This window comes from Saccopteryx bilineata, chromosome 3, assembly GCF_036850765.1.
Source record: "Saccopteryx bilineata isolate mSacBil1 chromosome 3, mSacBil1_pri_phased_curated, whole genome shotgun sequence".
Taxonomy (NCBI): Eukaryota; Metazoa; Chordata; class Mammalia; order Chiroptera; family Emballonuridae; genus Saccopteryx; species Saccopteryx bilineata.
The window spans coordinates 2,002,354-2,024,995 of record NC_089492.1 but is presented as its reverse complement, the minus strand read 5'-3'; positions in this window follow the sequence as shown (position 1 = coordinate 2,024,995).

The following is a 22,642-nucleotide window of genomic DNA, read 5'->3' as shown; positions in this document are numbered from 1 at the left end:
GTCCACAAAGCCAGGACACAGTGGGGCCAGCCTCCTGGCATTTCCCCGCTGGGTTAGGGGCCCCCTCCCACGGCACACCCAGGCCCACACCATCTTGCCACCCACCAGTAGATCCAGTTTTACTGAGAAGACGCAACGCAGGGATGGGGTGGGGGGGGCACAGAGCTCTGTGCCCTCTCCTCACGGAAGTCAAGCTCAGCAGGCTCCTGGCACGTCCTCTGCTCACCAGCCAGGCAGCTCCCCTGGCTCCCGCTGTCCAGAGTGGTGAATGGGGTTTCACTACATGATTAAATGCGACAGGTCAGTCTCCAGCCCCCGTCCTCCTCGGAGGTCAGGCAGGAGCTGAAAACCTCCCACCTCCAATTACTTGGTTGTCTTTCTGGCATGGCCAGCCCCTCCCTTGAAACCAGCGAAGGCCCCACGATGCACAAGCTCAGGTCTGGTCAAGAGGGCTCACGGTCAATCACACAAGATGTTTTCATCACTCAGGAAGCCCTGTGTCAGGAGAGGTGACAAAGGCCACCAGCTGTGTTCTTTATGCACCAGAGTGGGCGATCCAGGCCATGCTCACCAGGTGACTCTTTTGCTGGGCTCACTCGCATGGCGCCAGTCACGAGCGGTCATGGGGTACCCATGGCCCAGGCTGGCCAGCCTGGCGCACAGAGGGCGGCTGGTGCTGGCTCTCAGTGGGTCTCTCGGTCTCGAGAAGGCTCCCGCAGGGTGCCCCGTGAGCTGCAGAATTCCAAGAGGGCCTCTGCAGGGTCAGGGGTCCTGCGAGCTCATTCTGCTGAAGTCTCCTGTCCAGAGCCACCAGCCCAGATCCAAGGAGGAGGAGGAGGAGGAACAGACCCTTCCTCCCATGGGGGGAGGGGGCCCTCCACAGCGTGAAGGGTGTGAGGACCAAGATGGGAGGCGATCTGGGGCTGTCTGGCAGAAAAAGCCAGCCCGAGGTCTAAACCTTCCTCCCTCTCAGTGTCAGCTGTGTGCTGAGTCCGTTCGACGCGCAGTGTCTCGGGCCCTCCACTGTCCACGCGGATCCTGCACCCTAACCAGCGTCCACGTGACTCGCAGCAAACAGGCCTGTTCCTGAGGAGGGTGGGTGAGGGTGGTGCCCCCCTCCCCCCATGTCCCTGAGGCTGCACAGAGAGGGCACGTGTGCCAAGAGACCCCCACCCCACCCTCGCTGCTCCCACTGGTGCTCCTGATCCACTGCGTCTGAAACAAAATGAGTCCCTGCTGACCGTGGGAGGGCCAGCAGTGACATCAACCACGGAGACGTTACAATTAGAGAGAGGTGAGGGGTGGGCGTACCAGCGACAGAGAGAGGCTTTGCACACAATCACCCTCCAGCCTGCAGTCGGCTGCCTGGTGCCCGGGGAGATTCCTGGGAGAGCTGGGTACCGGCAGGTTTGTCTGGGATCCCTGCGGGGAGCCCCGCCCAGGCGGCAGTGCCCAGACCCCAGCCAGCATGGCTCCTGTGCTCTCAGGCTGGGCCGAGGGAAGGGCTCAGATCCCACCCTAAAGCCCCCTGGGCTTTCTGGGAAGGGAAAAACCATGTCACTTCTCCCTCCAGGGAGGGTTCTGGGCTCCGTTTCACTAAACCAACAAAACGTAGAGAGGAGCTGGCATTGGCTCCAGGACAGTCACCTGCTGTGGCATTGGCTCCAGGACAGTCCGTTCCGGCCACATGAGGCCGCCTGCTGTGGTGTTGGCTCCAAGACAGTCACCTGCTGTGGCGTTGGCTCCAGGACAGTCACCTGCTGTGACGTTGCCTCCAGGACAGTCACCTGCTGTGGCGTTGGCTCCAGGACAGTCACCTGCTGTGGCATTGGCTCCAGGACAGTCACCTGCTGTGGCATTGGCTCCAGGACAGTCTGTTCCGGCCACGTGAGGCCGCCTGCTGTGGCGTTGGCTCCAGGACAGTCACCTGCTGTGGCGTTGCCTCCAGGACAGTCACCTGCTGTGGCGTTGCCTCCAGGACAGTCACCTGCTGTGGCGTTGGCTCCAGGACAGTCACCTGCTGTGGCGTTGGCTCCAGGACAGTCACCTGCTGTGGCGTTGTCCCAGGACAGTCACCTGCTGTGGCGTTGGCTCCAGGACAGTCACCTGCTGTGGCGTTGGCTCCAGGACAGTCACCTGCTGTGGCGTTGCCTCCAGGACAGTCGTCACCTGCTGTGGCGTTGCCTCCAGGACAGTCACCTGCTGTGGCGTTGCCTCCAGGACAGTCGTCACCTGCTGTGGCGTTGCCTCCAGGACAGTCACCTGCTGTGGCGTTGGCTCCAGGACAGTCACCTGCTGTGGCGTTGGCTCCAGGACAGTCGTCACCTGCTGTGGCGTTGGCTCCAGGACAGTCACCTGCTGTGACATTGGCTCCAGAACAGTCACCTGCTGTGGCGTTGCCTCCAGGACAGTCACCTGCTGTGGCGTTGGCTCTAGGACAGTCCGTTCCGGCCACGTGAGGCCGCCTGCTGTGACGTTGCCTCCAGGACAGTCACCTGCTGTGGCGTTGGCTCCAGGACAGTCACCTGCTGTGGCGTTGGCTCTAGGACAGTCCGTTCCGGCCACGTGAGGCCGCCTGCTGTGGCGTTGGCTCTAGGACAGTCCGTCCGGCCACGTGAGGCCGCCGTGCTATGCCTGTAACATTTACATTCTGCCTTTGGAAGCCCGTGGCCTCCGCAGCTCAATAAACATCAGAGCCAAAGGTTATTTTAAACCCCGCAGTTAAATCGACATGGTGACATATTGATCTGATTGACTCCTGTCATGAAATTAACTCCGCAATGTGATGTTTTCATTCTGGGAGATTTCCTTCCAGCCCCGCGGGTGGTCTTCCGGAACTCCTGCGGGCTGCGGACCTGTCCGTGGTGCTGAAGTTTCTCCAAGGCCTCGGACCGGTGGTGCCGCCACATGTCACATGACTCATTTCCCGGGGAGCCCTCTCCGCCCCCCGCCCTGTTCTCCCAGGGCGCTTTCAGAGCCCCCAGGCCCAAACCTACCCACATGTCAGATTGTCTCTCCCTGGGCGGCTTGGCGGCAGGCCAGGGCCTCGGGATCATGATGAAAACCGCCCCTGCTTCTCGTGGCTCCCGGAAGACGTCGGAGCTGCTCTGTGTGTGTCACCTGCGGAGGCCTCTAATGAGAGCTCGGTTGACAGCCCAGCAGGTTCCGGAGCTGAGGAGGCCGGCAGGGGAAGCAGGGGGAGCCCGACCTGGTTCTTCTGTGTGCCGGCCTGAATGTCCAGCGGGAAGGAGCTTCAATGACCCCCCAGATTTGTGCACAACTGTCCTCTGACCTTGGCCTAAGCTCCTCGGTCCAGCACAGTCTGTACATCCTGGGAGACCCTGTCCAGTTTCCCCCGTAGCCCCCGACACCTGCGTTGTCCGTGATGAACGGGCCATGGGCCTGAGGCCCCTGGTCCTGTGACTGGACCCCACCGTGGTGACAGGTAAGATAAGTCACAGGCCCGCTGGCCCGCCTGGCTGGTCCCAGCCCTGCTTGTTCATTCACTGCTGTTGGGTGGGATGCTCAAGGATCCAGGTTCTCTGATCAGTCGGACATCGACCACCCACACGTTCCGGGCCCCAGGAGAGCTAGTGTTCTGAGTGTGACTGAAGGTTCTTGTCTTTGCAGGGAAGGGTAGAGACGCCAGCCACGTGCACAGCATGTGAGCTCAGGGCATTCCGGTGCCCTCCCCCCAGCCCCCCGCTCCGCTCTCCGAGCACCTGCCAGCACGTCCCTGCTCTGGCCCAGCTGTGGCCCCAGAGAGGGGGCAGCAAGCCAGAGACCTGGGCTCCGCAAGCATCCTCTGGCCCCCGCAAGCATCCTCTGGCCCCAGGAACCTCACATTGTCTCCGGCTCTCTGGCTCCAGGATGGCCGCTCCCTTTCTCTGTCCTGTCACCTGTCCTCTCCCACCCCAAGGGCTCTCACCTGGGCCTTAGTGATGTTTGGGACATCCTGTGCACTGTGGGGTGCTGACCAGCAGCACCTAGGCCTCCACCTGCTAGATGCCTGCAGCGCCCTCCCCGGATGTGACCAACAGCGAGTCTCCGGATACTTCCCGACGCCCCTGAGGACACAGCAGGGCCACCGGGAGCCCTCGCCTTGCCTGGTGGTCACAGCGTTGGCTGTTCCTCTCCAGGACCCTGGGCACGCTCCGAGCTGGTAACATCAGGTGTTGTGTGTCCACCTGCTAACGGCAAACACCTGGCTCTACCGTGAACCAAAACATGTCCCGGCCCTTTATGTACGTAGGTCACCCCGTGTGACCGCCCTGCAGCCTGGGAGCTGGGGCAACTGCCACACCTCACAGACGCCGCCGTGAGTAGCAATTCTGGTCTGCTTCAGAATGTCCGCCATCGAGCCCCGAAGGTCTCACCCGTGGAGGTTCTGCTTGTCCAGCCTCAGAGCTGGGATCAGAAACCCGCTGGAGAGCCTCCCTCAGGGGAAGGCGGAGCTCAGCAGAGGAGGCTCCCCGGCCCTGGCAGATGCTGAAAACCTCACACAGGCTCCACGGACGCCACGAGGAGCTGTCTCTCCACGCAGTGCGCGTCCCCCGAGGGGGTCATACAGCAGAGGAGAGTCTGCCCCAGCTAACAGGGGTTCTGCAGAAGCGGGCTTCAGTGCTCTGCTCTTAAAACCAGCTGATTATTGATCGGAAACTCGACAGGCCTGCGCCCTTGGCCAGACCGTGCCGAGGCCCCTGTCACACGGCGCCGGCGTCCCTGTGTTGTTTTGCAGCTGGAAATTCCTTAAAGATGGAGACAATAGTCATTTAATACTATTTGATGAAATGAACAGTTCCTGAACAAATAGCCATAAAAATAAATAATAAAAAATCCCCGAGAAGCCAATTAGATGTGTGGCTGGCGCCCCGCAGTGCCCTTGTAAACAGATGCCCTTTTGAAGTGCAGCTGCCACCAGATGAAGGCTGGGCCCCTGTGCTGGGGACGTGTGGACACATGTGAGGGGCTGTGTGTGGGGCGGCCCCTGTCCATCAACCAGCCTGATAAGAGCGTCCCAATAGAGAAATGATTTGTGAGAAAGATTTTTCTAAAGAGAATGGGGGGCGGGGGGAGGGGCAGGGAGGAAAAGCCCCGCCCTTCTGGGGTTGGGAAATGTATCAAGCCTCCAGGGAAAGCTCAGCTTCCTACAAGGAAGCAAATGCAGGCCCGGCTTCGCCGCAAGGACATGGAGGTCATGTCCTGGGCCGCTCCTCCCTGGCACACTCGCCACCTTCTCAGCTGGGGGCACACTCTCCCCTTCGAGGGTCCCAGGGCCTCTAGTAACCTTCGCCCTGGAAAGTGCCTATCGGCGCAGGGTCTGCCTGGGGGTCCAGGGCCCAGGGAGCCCGATGTCAGGGTCATGATGCGTGTTCTTGTGGGTTTCCAACAGGGGCGACCTCCCTCAGCTCCGTCTGTGCTCAGCTGTTCCTCCAACTCGCCGGGTGGCTGCCCAAGACCAAGTCATTTACCGTCTCAAGAACCCCAGGAATTCTGGCCTGTGGACAGAAAAAAGAAAAAAAAACAGATTTTCTTTTCCTCCCGGCCGTTTGAGGTCCACAGTGGGGAGAGAACAGCACACGTCTTCCTATCCGCTCTCATTTCAGACAGGTAGAGGGAAACATGTACTTCTCTCTAGGCAATTTTGTTGTTTCTGTGTGAAATGAGATTGCACTGATTCTGGCCCCTCCCATAATAATCCGCTGTAGCCATCGCTCAGTCAGCCTCGCTGGGCCGCGCCCTCCCCAGCCGCTGCTCAGTGGAACGCCGCAGCCCACGCACAGGACGGGGACATGGGCAGCACCCTGCCTCCATTCCCACCCCGAGAACCGTTAAATCCGCAGGTGAACACGTCGCTCAGAAACCACACCGTGTGGAGGTGCTGGGAGCACGGTTTTCCTCTTCCCTTTTTTCTGTTTCCGAAACACGCAGTCAGGCTGTCATCTGACCTCCCGATGGAACAGCTCAGTCATCGCCGCGCGGGGGCCGCTGGCTTCACCCGCCTGCCCCAGCCTCTGCCCGGGAACACGGGGGCCTCCTCGGTGGCTGTCAGACACTCTCCACAGCCGTGTTCAACTTCTCCTCCTGACAAGTGACAGCCGGGTACTCAGGATCCCATTAGCTCTGTCACCTCTTCCAGGTGTCACCAGAGCAAAACTTCACAGCCCCGCATGCTCCGGGCTCTGCCTACATGCCGGGCTCTGGGGCCGCCTCCAGTGTGGCCCCGTCCACCCAGCCTGGCCTCGTTCCTAGATGACCCTGCACACGCTCTGCCCACCCTCCTCCAGCCCCCCCTCTCTCCTGAAGTAACCCGCAGTCTGAGTAAGCTGTGTTCTCTCACACTCGTCTGACCTGTCACTAGAACGTGGGCTCTTCTCGTGGTGATGGCCAGAGACCCTCACAGCTTGGCACCTGTGGACAGGCCGGGGGACTCCTAGGTAGAAAACCAGAGGGTGGATCAGAAGCTCCTAGGACTGGGCAGAGGGCTGGACGCACCTGGAGTCCCAGCCTACCCAGGTGTGACGGTGCCAGCTCACTCCCCTGTTCTCCACGTGGCACGGGGGGGCAGAGGGGCTGCCAGTGTGTCCCCACCACCGCCCCTCCTCCAGCAGAAGGAGGGGGCTCTGGAAAGGGGAGGCCTGATTGGCCACGACAGGTAACTGGCCCTTTGCTGAACCAGATACTGAGAAGAGGAACCCTAAACTGTCCAGCCTGTGTTGGGTACCAAACCCCTACCCCACCAGCCTGGCAGCAAGGACCTGGCCCAGTCCTGGTGGGCACTTGCAGGATGCTCAGTCCACTCTGCTCTCTGCAGACCCTCTGTGACCCCTTACCCCGTAGGAGGGGTCGGCCACAGGCAGATGGTGCAGTGTGAACATTCCTGGGATGTCAGAGTGTGAGGGGGGCCCGGAGCACCCAAGGCCCCTCCCAGAGTCTAGAGCTTATGCCCCTCCATGGACTCCGGTGTCCGGTCTTGTCCCTTCTCTGCATGCATGCACGCCCACGTGCACACACACACACACACACACACACACACAACACTCCCTCAGATACCTACCTTCACCTCCCTCTGGGTCTTCCTGCCACCCAGGGTCCTCCTGACATTCAAACTCAGGCTCACCTCTGGGTCCCACTTCCTGCTGCTGAGAAGGGACCTGACCCTGAGACGTCCTGTGACCCACCCTCCAGAACAGCAGCAGCACCTGTGCCACACGCGGCCGCCCCCACGGCCGGGACACAGGGACTGTGAACTTCCGTCCACGGCCACAGGCGGGACCTGATGGGTTCGCCCCCACGGCCGGGACACAGGGACTGTGAACTTCCGTCCACGGCCACAGGCGGGACCTGCAGGGTTCACCCCCACGGCCGGGACACAGGGACTGTGAACTTCCGTCCACGGCCACAGGCGGGACCTGCAGGGTTCGCCCCCACGGCCGGGACACAGGGACTGTGAACTTCCTCCCACGGCCACAGGCGGGACCTGCAGGGTTCGCCCCCACGGCCGGGACACAGGGACTGTGAACTTCTGTCCACGGTCACAGGCGGGACCTGACGGGTTCGCCCCCACGGCCGGGACACAGGGACTGTGAACTTCTTCCCACGGCCACAGGCGGGACCTGGTGGGTTCGCCCCCACGGCCGGGACACAGGGACTGTGAACTTCTGTCCACGGCCACAGGCGAGACCTGACGGGTTCGCCCCCACGGCCGGGACACAGGGACTGTGAACTTCCTCCCACGGCCACAGGCGGGACCTGCAGGGTTCACCCCCACGGCCGGGACACAGGGACTGTGAACTTCCTCCCACGGCCACAGCAGGTCCTGCAGGGTTCACCCCCACAGGCGGGACCTGCAGGGCTCGGAAGCTCTGGATGGGATTCCAGGCTCCCTGGCTCTCCGTGCCCACCGTCCCATTGGAGACAGGGCACCAACATGCCTTCCCAGGAGCGCAGACGCACGCACGCACGCCGTGAGGAGCTGTGCGCAAATCAGAGCTTGTGACTGACGCTGCCACCCCCACCCCCGTGTCCCCGCACCACCGACCCTACCCTGGGAACCCTGGGGTGGCTGTCTCAGCAGGTGGCAGGAGAGCCCGGCCTGGCCTGGGTCCATCTGTCCTGCTTCTTCAAGCTATGTCCCCGCGGCCATATGTTCAGATGTTCAGCCACATCAGCATTTCGCAAATGCCAGCTCCAAGCAGGAGACCCTCCTGGGCTGATTTTGACAAATCCCGGCCAGAAGTGCTTCATCTGCAGGCAGAAGGCCAAGGCCAAGGCCCAATGGACCGCCTATGGTGCCCGACGTTGGTGGCAGGTGGGGCAAAGTGGCCAATTCCAACCGGCGGGCTGCTGTCAGAAGAGGAGTGGGCACAGCACCGCCTGCCCAGCCCAGTCTGCGCATCGGCCCTGAGCCCAGTGCACCCTGACCACCGGAGGTGGAGGCAGGATGGCCAAGTCCCTCCCCAGGAAGCGTCTGTCTGTGATGTCACCAACCGGCCGGGCGTCGTGTTGAAGTTCAAACCAGGGACACCGTATGATGCTTCCTGAGCCAGTGGCTGCATGTGCGGCGCCTGCTGTAGGTCCTGCTCCCAGACACGGCCTTGCCCGGACCCCCTGGAGAGGTTCTCTGGGGAACTCAAGGGCTCTGGCAGCAGCAGGCTGGAGGAAAGCCAGGAACAGGGTTGGCCTGCTGAGGGCTCCAGAGGGTGACATTCGGGGGCAAAGCCTTGGGCACACTGGGGCTGGTCCGGGTCTGTTCTGCTGTGTGAGAAGTTTCTGCTGCTTGGCAACGTGCAGTGTGGGAGTCCAGCCAGTGACGGCCTGACGTCAGGTGGGCAGGGGCTTGGGGAGCCAGATTGGCTCCTACGGTGAGCAGGCAGGCAGGTGACAAACAGGCCCTCCGATGGGCAGGCGGGGTCCCAGAGCTGCCAGGATCCTAACAGGGCGCAGGGAGGAAAGTGAGGCAGAATGCCTCTCCTCTGTGGGCCCAGCATGGCAGGGAGCAGGGCTCAGACACATAGGTCCTCCCTCCCTGACCTCCAGTGCAGAGCCTGGGTCCAGGAAGGGGCCCCTGAGGCCTCGGCTGATCCTGACTATGTGAAGGCACACCCAGGACCTGGAGGGCATTGGACGAGGTCTGGGCTGAGAGACCAAGGGTAGGCTGTGGGCAGAGCAGGGAGCCACTGAAGACCCTGCTTCCCAGAGGGCCAGCCTCCCTTGGAGACCCTGAGTCGGTCCCTGCTCTGGTAGCGTTTGTTTAGAGAGCTGGCCATGTCCCTGCCTGAATGGCTATTTGAACTCCCTGGCCAGGTCTGGGCCTCTGCCCCCCTCGGGGGGCCGGCATGCCTCTGATCCGTGACCCTTGCTCTTTGGGACATCCTGAAGCATCCTGGTGCCGACCCGCCCTGAGGACGTGCACCGCAGACGTCCTTCCCAGGAGTCTCAGTCGTCCTGCACATGGAAAAGGCGCTCACGCAGATGTGACGGCACCCACAGCCCCTCCTCTCTCGTGACTTACGCTACTGGGGTCTGGGCTGGAAAGTCCTTCCCGCCGCCCCAAGGCCACAGATTTTCTCCTGCATTTTAAAAACTAACTTGACCGTTTCTCCCCCTCCTGTATGTAACTGAGTTCATTTGGAGTTATTTAGTTAATATGGTGGGAAACGGAGAAGCTTGTGTTTCTACAGACACTGCCCAAATTTCTCATACTGTTGAATAATTAATCCTCTTTTTTCTCCAAATATTTCTCATCATTTATAGCTTCTCCCATACTCAGGGGTCTCTTTCCCAACGCCCTCCCACTGCCCGATGTGCGCCCTGATGACGCCCCCAAGCAGCCCCCACCCCTCACTGAGGTCCTCTGTCCTCAAGTCTAAAACGCGAGCTTCCCTCTGTGCCCTACACTTTGCTCATCTCTTAAAAAATGTTCTGAGCTATTCATAGAGTTTATTTTTCTAGCTGTAATTCAGAATTGCTTTTCAAGTTCCAAAAATTCCTACTGTGGGAGTGTAACCCAACGATGTAGTGAATTCATAAATTAATTTAAGAAGAGCTGTGACAGCGTTACAATGCTTGGTTATCCTGTTGACAAGCACGGCTGTATTAGTCAGCAGTTGCTATAGTAATGGTGCATAACGAGCGGCCCCAAAGCCTGGTAGCTCACAGCAGCAGTTCATGTCTCACTGACACAGGTCGCCTGTGGCTCTGCTGGGCTCGTCGTGCCGGGGATGGCCCAGGCGTGGCTGCGGATGGGTCAGAGCTGCTTCCTGCGTCTGCTGGTTCTCTTTGGACCGGTGGGCAGGTTCCATTCACAGCTGCAAGGAGAGGTTAGAGAAGGCAGGAGGAAGAAAGCACCTGACTCTGAAGGCCTCGGCTCAGCCTGGCACACCACGGCTCTGCCCACCTGCCACTCCCAAGGCAGCCTCAGTGAGAGAGGGAGGTGCCCTGACGTGCCACCTCGGCAGAGGGCAGAGTGTCTAACTCCCTCACAGGGAGTCGAGGCTAGAAACTCTCGGCCATCTCCCACAAAGGTCAGCCTCCTTCCATGCTCAAGCTTTGCGCATAAGTGTTGCCGGTGCTTTTCTGGGAGGTTGTGGCACATCCTTGGGGACTGTGGCAGTCCCGCCTAGCACCTCTCCCCGTGGGCAGACGGGTGGGCACAGCCCCTGGTGGGAAGTCACCCCCAGCTCTGAGCTGCTCCCGGAAACCCCTGCACCCACACAGGGAGAGTGAAGCCAGGGCCTCGGCATCTCTGCGTCGGCTCAGGGCGCTATTTTTAGGAGCACAATATGAACAGATTAGAGTGGGCTTTGGATTCGGGAAACACTCTATCCTGGAGCCAGGCCACATCGATGCCAGGGACGGCTCGGCCATTAACTGGCTGCGTGTCCCCAGCACATCCCGCGTGACCTCTGGGCCTCCGGCTCTCCCGTGTGTAAAATAAGGGAACCGGATCTGATGGCTTCCGAAGCGCTTCTCAAATCTACGAAATTGTGTGAATCCATAATTTACGATGCATCTGAAGACAAATCCCAGGGTAGGAAACCTGGTGCGGGTTCAGGGGCGGGGGACGGAGTGCGTGCTTGCGAATCCAGGGAGGGGCCTGTGCGTGTGCGTCTGGGGAGCAGGGAGGCTCACTGCGTCTGAGATCTGAGAGGAGCAATGGGATGCAAGAGCAGAAGGTTCTGGAAGGTCCTGTGGGGCCAGAAATGGCAGAACCAGAAGTCAGTGCCTGGGAGACACAAACGTCCACTGAATCCGAGGAGGCCATGTGCTCCCACTACGGCTTTCCACACGAGACGTCAGCCCCGTTCGCACCGTAGAGGGGGCAGAGGCCCGGCCGGGACCAGGGCTCAGCACCTCTGCGCACTCCGGTCCTGTGATGATGACGCGTGTCCTCTGCGTGTTTCCTCTTGAATCTGCAGCAGCAGCAGCAGCCCCTGCCCTTCCTCTTCCCTAGATGCCTCCTCTGATCGGTGCCGGGGGTGGGGGCTGGGGGTGGAGGGGCTGCTGTTCTCCTTCAGGTGGTGAAGGAAGCGGGACCTGGAGGAGCCAGGTGAGCCCCTCAGGCGAGAACAAGAATTCAAACTCAGGTCTGGCTGGCTCCCAGACTCACACCTGGTGCCCAGGGTTGACTCTCGAAGGGCAAGGCCCTCCTGCGATCTTGACGGTGCTCAGGCGGGGGGAGGGGGCGGATTTAATGGCGGGCACACCGGGCACGCGCCCTTGGGCCCCGGACTTCAGAAGGGTCCCGCAAAACCCCCATTTTACACTTTTTTTCTAATGACACCAAGTTTGGATTCACATGTGCCATGTTAATATTCATAATATTCTTTCTTTTTTTAAAAATATGGTTAACGTGTACTTTTATTTTTCCCTGTCTCTCTCTCTTTTTTAAGGGGCCCCATATTTTCTTTTGCGCCCAGGGACCGTCAACCGGCCTTACTCCGCCTCTGTGTCCAGGTATCTCCTTAGCGTGTTCACTCACCTTGGCAGGCAACTCTGTGGTGTCAGCACTTGCTTCTCCCTAAAATCACCTGGTGGAAATTCCAGGGCAGGTGACACCAGAGCTTAGGGAGACCAAGGAGCTTACACCCAAGGGACTTCCTTGTCTTCTTAGGAGAAATAAAAAACCAAGTGAACTGTAACTCTCATGGCTACTGCTGTTGGCCTTGAGCATAGTTAAGGAACGTTTATTCAAGAAAGTCCCAAACGGGTGGGTCGTCGCCACGCCCAAGCCCTGCCAGACTGCCCCCGTGTGTCCCCTACTTGTACCTGCAGCCTGGGTGGGTACAGCCTCAGGCTGTCTTTTCACTGAAAGTATCCAAGAAACAAGACGATACACTGTATAATTCTGCAGACACTCGCGAGGAAGCCTCCCACTGAGAGTTCTGAATTCAGAAGGAAATGACCTGAAATGGAAACGCGGAGACGGAGGAGGGCAAACACACCCAATGGGACGGAGAAATCCGCGGGAGACAGTGACGCGCGGCAGGCTTAGTATACACGCGGAACAAAGATGCACGCGGACCTCGCGACGCCCCCACACGGCAAGGTTTCTTATATTAGACTCACCCATCTGTCAATAGCAATGATCAGTCTTAGAGAAAATAAAAAAAACAACTGTTTTTCTCATTTTAAATAAATGAAGTCAACACACACACAATAAGTTTGCGTTTCCATACATGAAAGTGAATGACCTGAAAATTTTTTTTCACTTACAACAACATCAAAAGACTAAAACACTTAGGAATTAAATTAACCAAGGAGATGAAAGACTAGTACAATGAAAATTATTAAATACTGCTAAAAGAAATGAAAAAAACATAAATAAATGGAAACAATATCCATACTCATGGGCGGGAAGATTTCAGAGGTCCGTGCCACCCAATGTGATAATTAGATTCAATGCCATCCCTATAAAAATCCCAATTTTTTTCTTTTTTGCAGAAATAGAAAAACCCATCCTATGATTGAGATGGAAGCTCAAGAAACTGAAAATAACCAAGACAATATTAAACAAAGAATAACAAAGCGGGAAGACTCACCCGTCCTTACCTCAAAACTAACCTACAAAGCTACAGTAACCGCAACAGTGTGATATTGGCCTAAGGACGGAACAGAGGGAAAGATGAAAAGCAATTACAAATTCTGCAGAAAATACAAAAACAACTGTTGCAAGGCATTGGAGGGGGGACAAAAAGCAGGCAGAAACTGAAATAGGGGACTTCATCTGGGCAAGTTCTACATCCACCTGGCCTTTCTCCTAGGGGGAGCCCCTAGTCGGCAGAACACAAGCTGACTTGAGCTCAAAACAAAAAACCAAAAAAAACAAACAGATGTCTTACTGGGCTGGGGCGTCAGACCCCAAAGCTTAGGACAGCCAGGGAGGTTGGAGATGGAAAGAGAAAAATCACAGGAAATATAGTCCAAATCCCACACGACATCCCATCGACTCCCTGGCCAGCTCTTAGCACCAGGCAAGTCTCCAAGGGGCTGCCCCAGAACGGCCGTCAGCAGGCTGACGAAACTAAGCAGGGAATTTGGAGCCCAGGGCTGGACAGGCAGACAACAGAGTTCAATTTCACCAAGTTAGACCTCGAGAAACACCTCGGGCATTCGATTGAAACCTCAGAGGGGGTTAGGATTGAGGACTGCATCAGATTAAGATCTATACCCTAGAATGAAGGAAAATTGAATAGACTTCCCTAATGTAGCCTACCGGAGTCCAGGACCAAGATGATGTTTCAGTAATGTAATTACCTCGCAGACAAATTCAACACTCTTAGAAAAGACAACAGAATCTAGATAATTGCCCACAACGTCCACTATAAAAACAAAGATCACCACGGGGCTTGGAGATCTATGTACAGCCTAGCAATTATAGTCAAAAATATTGTGTTATAAACTTCAAAGTTGCTAAGAGACTTGGCATTAGCTGTTGTGTTGCCATCACAAAAAAGAAATGACAATTCTTTGACAAGATAGAGGTATTAGCTAACACTAGGCTGGTAATCATATTGCAATATATAAGTGTATCAAATCGACACATTGTATATCTTCAAGTTACACAATGTTACATGTCAATCATGTTTCAATAAAAAAAAAGTTATCTAACACTGAATGAAGCAGGGATATGTCATACAAGGTCAAAAGGAAAAAAAATGGTTAACAGAAGCAGATCAAGACATAGTTTATATGTTGAAATAATAAAGAAAAGGATTTTAGAATGTGCATGATAACTATGGTAAAGTATCTTTGTGTAAAAATGTATAGAATGAGGTAGGGAGTTTTTAGGAGAACTATTATGACTGTAAGAGCAAATGGGAAGAATTCACTTGATTCTACCATGGAAAAGGTCATTAAGTTGAAGACACGGCATTAGAGTTGGAATAAACTAAAGCGTAGAGAGAAAAATGGAAAATAAAAATAAACTAAACTTGATTCACCTGTGGAACAATTTTAGGTGATCTACCATGTGGAACTGAAAGGGGGAAGAAAGAAAGAAATAGATTATTATATGAAATTTTAAATATATCATTAAAACATCACTCTCCCGATCAAAGAAACTGAGTAAAACCAGACAAAAGAAATACAAAAGAAAAACACAATTAAGCCTGTCACAGTCAAACAACTAAAGGTCGCAGCTAAAGAGACCATCCTGAAGCCAGCTGGAGTGGGGAAGAACAGAACAGACAGAGACTGAGATAGAGGAAACACTCGTTTCTCACCAGAAACCCCGAGGCCAGACGACAGTGCAATGCCACCTTTAAATGTCAACCTGGAATCCCCTACGCAGCAAAAGCTTTCAAAGTGGAAGTGTTAAAGAGAGGAACTTTCATACACAGGACAGCAGAGACTTGTCCCCAGTGCTTTGACACTGGAACAAAAGAAAGCTCCCCGTGCCAGAAGGGGCACGCTGGGACTGGTCAGCATTGAATCCAGACGATGGCCTTTTCCTTAAATACTTGAAGGCAGTTGCCAAAACAAAATAATAATAATAATAATAAGAAGAAGAAGAAGAAGAAGAAGAAGCAAAAGAGATGACAGAATTAGAATCTCACCCTTTGCAACTCCGAAGGAATGAGTAAATACAGGCATTAAAAATCTGTGGCTGTTCGCATGACAAAAAGAGATAGGATCAGAAATCACGCACCCCCTACTGCTGGCCAAACACTAAATGCCATCTTCAGGGGAGGATTAAGCCCGAGTTTGACCCGGTCCCTGGTCCGGCAGCCCATACACAGGGCACATAAAGGCCAGAGGGACGTGTGTCACGAATGCTATCAGCAAAACCCAGACTGTGGGATTGCCGGGGAGTCAAAGGCACCCGGCTTCCTCACAGATAAAAGGGGAGGAAGGGAATAAACGGGAGGCACTTAGAGGATAAAAGGTACTTAAAGGATGTGTCAGATTTTAGAAATTAGGCAAGACTGAGCTTTAAATTCCGGGGATTCATCTCGGAGCAATAAAACTTCTTTTAAAGATGTAATTACTATGAAAAGCAGGCTAGCAGTGACATGCAGGGCGGTGGGGGTGGGTTTAGAAGAAGTGATTGAGTTGACGCTCATGGACAGGCGTCATCGGATGGGCGACACAGCTCTTTTTATTGCTTGAAGTGGTGGTGGTCACCAGGGTGTGTGCCCAAGAATATACTGTAAACCACACACTTGTGGTGTGTGGTTTTCTATATCTGTGTTTTGTTTATCTATGCAAAAAGTAAAGTGACACTTAAAAGCAAAAACACTAACAATTTATTGTGGTATTTTAAACATATCCACAGTGGAATGACCACGCCTACTTACAGGCAGAAAATGCCCGGATGGTTTGTAGCTGAGGGAAGACTGGGCCTAAGAACAGAATAATTCCGAGGGCGTGCCCGGGGCAGGGTAGGTGGGGCACATTTCTTGTTCCATGGTCAGGCTGCGAGACCTCTCACTTCATAAGCATTCACGAGCGTCCAGAAAGCCTGGCCTTGGGAGTGAAGGTTAATTATTCTTAGACTGGAGGAGGCTCCAATCCAGGCTAACGATACTTAGAAGAAGACAGGACAGGATAAGACTGTTTCCAAGCAGCTCCACTGGATCCCAGAGCAAAGCTCAAAAGTGTTTCCAGAAACACAAAAAAAAGATCTGGCACCTGACGAGGTAAAACTCGCAGGTCCTGCTCTCCGATCAAACCCTCCCAGGTAGGCAAAGCAGCAGCGCTGCAGGGCCCAAGCTGATGGGGAAAGCATTCGATAAAGAGTGTCACAGAACTGAGACAGCGTGTAGCAGAAACAGGCCAGGACACGAAGACGGCTCTCACAACTGGATCCCAGGTGCTCAGGAAGATGGAGGAGAGAGCAAACATACTAAGTAATGTCACAGAAGATAGGGAAGGACCCGCGCGGAACCTTAGGGGTGTCAGCTCCTCTGCGAAGTGAAGGAAGAAGAAGAAGAAGAAAAAGGGAAACCCTGAGAACAACAGCACAAAAGACAGGACGAGTAGAAAGCAAACGCCAGAAGGCATTCAGTCAATAATATCGGCAAATCACTTTAACTTTAAATGTTCTCAAACCCCACCTCCCTCCCAGTTAGGAGGTAGAGATTTTCAAGCTTGGGTAAAGACAAGGAGACTCAACTCTATGCTATCTACAAAAGACATAAACAGGATAAAAGCAGAATGATAAAAATGGTACACCATGCTACACTCATAAAAAAAAAAAAGAATAGCAACAATAATATCCAAATAGATTTCAAAGCAAAGAATGTGACCAGGGACTTTAAAAAAAAAAAAAAGTTTATTTTCAGTGATATAAAAAGGTCAACTCATCAAGAGGACATAACAGTCCTGAATGTTAATGCAGTTAAATAGGAGAGATTCAGAATGCATGAAGCAAAAAACTGTTAGAAGCACCAGGGACGTAGACAAACCCACACAAATGGAAGATTTAAACACCTGCCTGTTCAGGAAGTAATTGATGGGACAAGCACCGCGGATCACGAGGACCTAGACTTGAACGGCGCTATTAACCAGCTTGACCCGGCTGACACTTACAGAGCACACTCTGTTCAAGTGCCCACATGGAACATTTATGAAGACGGATCTTATTCCGGGCCATTAAAACAAGATGTCAAGACATTAAAAAAAAAGAAAAGAAAAGAAAAAGGAATCAGATCTTAGAAAGCACATTCTGTGACCACAATGGACTTCGGTGAGAGATCAATAGTAAAAAGATTTCTGCAAAGTCCCCAAAGAGCTGGGAACTAAATAACGCTCTTGCAAATACCCATGCATCATGGAAGGGGCCCCAAGGGAGAGCGGAAAGTATTTGGAACTGAATGAAAATTAAAACAGAGCGTGTCGGACTTTGTAAGGAAATGCCACTAGAACTACAGGCGGGTGTGTGTGTGTGTGTGTGTGTGTGTGTGTGGATTTATAGCGCTAAAGACCAATATGAAAAAGAAAAAGACTGTTTCAAGTCAAAGCTCTTACCTTAAGGAGCTTTTGCCTTAAGGAGCAGGTAAGCAGGAGCAAATGAAACAGAAATGAAGCAAAAGAGAGGCAGCAATCAAGATAAGGAAAGAAATCAATGACACAGAGAGCTGAAAAACAATGGAAAAGACCAATGAAGCCAAAAGCTGGAGGTTGTTTTTTGTTTTTTTTTCCCCCCCAGATCATTAAAATTCATCAAGCCTCTAACCAGACTGATCAGGCAAAAAAAAAAAAAAAAAACAGAGAGAAGGCTCAAGTTATAAATATCAATAATGAGAACGATGACACCACTACAATTATACGAATATTAAAACGATGTTGGGGAAATATTATGAACTTTATTCCAATAAATTCTGACAACTTAGATAAAAATTTACAAATTCTTTAAGTATGCAAATGGCTAAAATTCTCTGAAGAGGAAATAGCTCAGTGGCATAACCCTTTATCTACTTAAAGAAAATGAATTTGTAGTTGAAAGGCTTTTCCGCAAAGAGAATTCTAATAATTTTTGACAATGTGCCACCACAATATGGTGGGAAGAGATTGTCTTCTCAGTAAATGATGTCGGAACAATTGGATGTTTATAGGGGAGAAAATAAGAGAGGACCCTCACCTCACCTCACCTCATTTAAAAGTCATCTGAGAACCACATCAAAGCACCAGTTCAAGAAAGATTGATACCTTGTATTTTATTAGAATTAAGAATGTACACCCATTGAAAGACTCATATCCAGAATATATTTAGAGGAGAACTTCTGTAAGTCAACTGGGAAAACACCAATGACCTAATTTTCAAAAAATAGCAAATAGCTTGAACAGAAGTTTCCCAAGGAGAACATGGAATTAAACAAGAACCAAGTGTGTTCAAGCTCATTAGTCATCAAAATCATGTCCTGTAGGGCCCTCGCTGGTGGCTCAGTGGAGACAGCATTGACTCGGAGTGCCAGAGGCCACAGGTCCAACCTCTGGTCAGGGCACACAGGAGAAGCAATCGATGAGCGCACAACTAAATGGAACAGCCAAGTGAAACAAGTTGATTCCTTCTCTCTCTTTCTCTCTCTCTCTCTCAAATTGATGGGGGGAAATGGTTTTTTAAATGTACATTAAAATCTCAAAGCAGTACCAACTGCACAGAATGGCTAAATTTTTAAACAGAAAGTACTAAATGTGGGCAAAGATCTGGAGCCATCAAAGACGCACAACCAGTAAAAGTGTCACCTGGTGGTGGGACCTCTTGAGGAGCCGTTTGCCAGCATCTCCCAGAGCTGAGCAGGCCTCCTCTAAGACCTGCACACTGCACTCCTTGATGTCTACCCAGCAGAAGTGGTGCATAGATGTAGCTAAAAGGCATGCCTGTGGAGCTCTGCAGCAGTTCTGATTGTCATAACCAGAAGGTTGGAGACCTATCGACAGGAGCATGGCTCAATAAATCTTCATATAGTCCCAGGTGAGGAGTACAGCAATGGAAGGAACAGCACGTGGCTATTGGCAACCGCGTGGATGGCCCACAAACGTCGTGCTGGGAGGAAGGAGCCAGACACAGAGCAGGACTTGGCGTGTGACTTGTTCTGGTCTAGCATCCGCTGTTGGAAGTTAGAACGGTGGCTCCCCCGGGGCGTGGGAATGGGAAGGGCAGCTTCCAGGTGGGGTGAGGCTCCACCTCTTGACCTGTGGCTGGTTGGTTACCTGGGTGAGTGGACTCCATAAAGTCTCACCCATCTCCCCGCTTACGATTCGTGCATCTTTCTGAATGAGCAATTCCACGTGCAGAAAATGCTAAAGAGTTACATAAAACAGGTGACAACGGAATTCAATCTGCGCGGCGCTGGTGACTGGCCAAGGGCAGCAGACTGCGATCAGGTGTTCCGAGTGCGGACCCGGGTGCTGCCGTTTCCGGGCTCAACACCACGGGAGGCTCTTTAAGCTTCCCCGACTCCCACGGCCACATCTTCCCGCCCCGTGACAGGATTGTTCGGAGTTTAATAGATAACCTAGTTTTTGCACCCAACTCCACACCTGGCACATAGCAGACGTGCTAAAATAAAGTGGTGTTGTGTCTTGGTGAAGAAAGCGGGCGGGCTCTGGAGTCCGACTGCCAGGGTTTGAGTACCAGCCGTGCCGCGGCCGGCAGTCTGACCTTGAGCCAGTGATTCAACATGCGTTCCTCTGTGTCGTCATCTAAACCTGAGGCTGCTGGGCTGAGGAGTAAATTGGCTGTCGTAGAACATAGAGTACGCTATGTACATTTGCAATGATGACTATTAGGAGTGTTAGTATCAGCATCTGATCCCGGAGCCTGGGGAGAGAAAACCCTCATGCCCTCGGGATGCAGGCCCCCTCTTCTCCATCACCCGCGTCTCCAGAGCAAAGATTGTGCTGGAAAGAGGGTCTGTCAGCTCTGCAGTCCTGGGGTCCACAGGTGGGCTTGAGGGTGTTAGGGATGGGGCCACAGTGACAACAGCCATATTCCTTCAGAGGGTGGGGCGTGGCCCATGAGGTGGTGACTTGGGGACATCCACAGGATGACAAGTCGCCTCAGGAGAGAGGAATGAAGGATCTCGTAGACAGAGTGGCAGGACGTGCCCGTGGCATCTGGGAAACAGTCTCTCTGGGGTGAGGTGGGATGGGGCGCGGGGGTGGGAGATGAGCCTGGAGGGTGGAGCAATGCCCGGTCGTCAAGACCCAGAACTTGGGTTTCGTCTGGCAGTGGTGGAGAAAGTGCTGGAGGCCCAGGAGTGATGCCGCAGCCCGGTCCAACTTACCCTGTACAGAGCGCTCTGGCTTCGGTGTGGGGCGCGGAGTCACAGGGAGTAAGACGGGGGGGGGGGAGGGGTTGGTGAGGACGCTGCCGCTGTCATCGTCCGAATGGGGGTCGATGGTGGCCTTGCCCGGGTGAAGGTCGCGAGGTGGACACAAGTGGACAGACTCCCTACGGAGAGCAAAGGTGGGCGTGATGGGGTCTGTGGGGGGGGCGCCGCGAGATGAGGCAGCAGGAAGACTCCCGGGTGTCTGATCCAGGCAGCTAAGTGGATCCGGGGGAGGTGACTTCCCAGCCTCGGCAATGATTGCTGGGAGGGTCCCAGGGAAAACGTGAAGTGGAAACGAGGTGGCAGGGCTGGGCGGCCACGAGGGGGACACGTGTGTGTGCCAGTCCTTCTCCATTTGGCCAACTTCCTCTTCCCGTTAGTTCCTCTGAATCAAGGCTTAATAATTTGTCCCTGTGAGTCTGTCTTCTGGCACCGTGAAGACAGTCCTCAGGAGTCACATAAATGTCATTTTATTCTAGAAAACATCTGGTCCTCTTTCTGCGATTGGAATTTAGTATTATAGTCAATGTGAAGTCTCTGCTTCCGTCAGTGAGTGGGATTTATGCACACCCGGTTGGGAAGAGGTTGGCTTGAATGACATGAGCTGGTATTAGGGACCCTAAAGTGTCTGCCTCTCACCATGGCAACCTCGCCCTCAGTTTATTCTACCAGCAACATTCTCAAGGAAGATACCACAGTGGACCGTGTAAAATTACTGACATTGAACTGTTCTTGACCCACAAAAAATGGCAATTTCATGGAATTCAGCCTAATACAGGCCTGGAAAGAGAGTGCCACTATGTAATGAGCTGAGACCACTGCAGAATTATCTAGGAAAAGCATGGGATGTCATATAAATGGACCAGGTGCTAAAACCAGGCTGCTTCTCCCCCTGAGGTCTAGGATCCCACCCCTGTCTGTCCAGCCACCTGGAAAGAGGGGAAGCTGATCGGGTGAGGGACTGTTTAACACACGTTAGAGCCCACTCTAATAAGTGGGGTCCTATGAGTAACACTTTAGTGGAAAAGAGAGAGAAAGTTATGAAGAGGGGGAAAGTGGGTGGGTTACGAGGTCCTTCTCCTTAGAATCAATCACCCAATTATTGATGTCAAATGTTGGGGAGGTTGATTTTGGTAGTCAGTGAACTGTTTACAGCCTAGATGTTGAAGGAACCTTGACCCAGAGTGAGGTTTCCCGACTGATCAGGACTCTGTACTCAAGTGTAGTTGATAACATTATAACAGCTATGTGTGATGTCAGACAGGTACAAGACTTACCGGGGTGGTCAAACTGTAAGGTGGTACACAAGATGTCCAACCCCTGTGTGGTACACCTGAAACTAATACCATATTGTATGTCAACCGGAATTGAAAAATAAGTATAAAACAATAATAAAAAGACTTGGCACGCACACGCACAGAGGCAGAGAAAAACATCGTCCTGAAGACAAGCCCCTGTGCTGTAGAAGGCCCATTTATAGGTCATCTCCAACTAAGTTTGTTCGTCTCTGTGAAGAAGCCGGTGCCCAGATGGGATCAGCTCTGCTGGGCGATTATTGGGAGAAACATCTGTGAAGGACCAAGGTGAAGCCAGGAGAGGTGAAGGCAGGCAGAACCTGCAGCTCTTTTTCAGAGTTGATACCTGTGAAGAAAGAAGGGAGCTGACAGGACTGGGCGTCCTGGTGCAAATGTGGAGGTGGACCCGGGGGTATCGGCGGGGTCTCTCAGTCTCTTAGGCTCCTGCAGCAGATGGGAGAACATGGTTTTGTGGCCACCATCCCAGCTGCCCTGGAAGAATCCCACCAGTAATCAGAGGGTATGGGTCCCTGCCCTGAAGAAGGGAGACTCAGCCAGGTGAAAGCCAGGATGCTACCGACAGTGAAAAGGGTCTGAGCATGTTGGCGCTGTGTCCAAACGTATCCTGTCTGAAGCAGATTTGAGATGCTGTACAAACTTTCTCCCATGCACCCACCACCAGCAGAGGTTGCGGCTTCTCCAAATTCTCGCAGCCAGGCAGAATGACCTCTGTCTTTGTTGCGTTCCCTGCTGACCTCAGGAAAACCACGAAGGGGGAGGATGGGATAAATGGTCTGTCCCATAGATGGTGGATGTTATTACGTAGGGAAACCTAGATTCAAATACTGACTCAGCCCCTCCTCCTCACTCTTGGTCCACCCTGGGATGCATGCTTCTCCCCGGAGCTACACTGGCAGTGGCGCAGTGGATAGAGCGTCGGACTGGGATGCAAAGGACCCAGGATTGAAACACCAAGGTCACCAGCTTGAGCACGGGCTCATCTGGTTTGAGCAAAAGCTCACCAGCTTCAGCCCAAAGTCTCTGGCTTGAGCAAGGGGTCACTCAGTC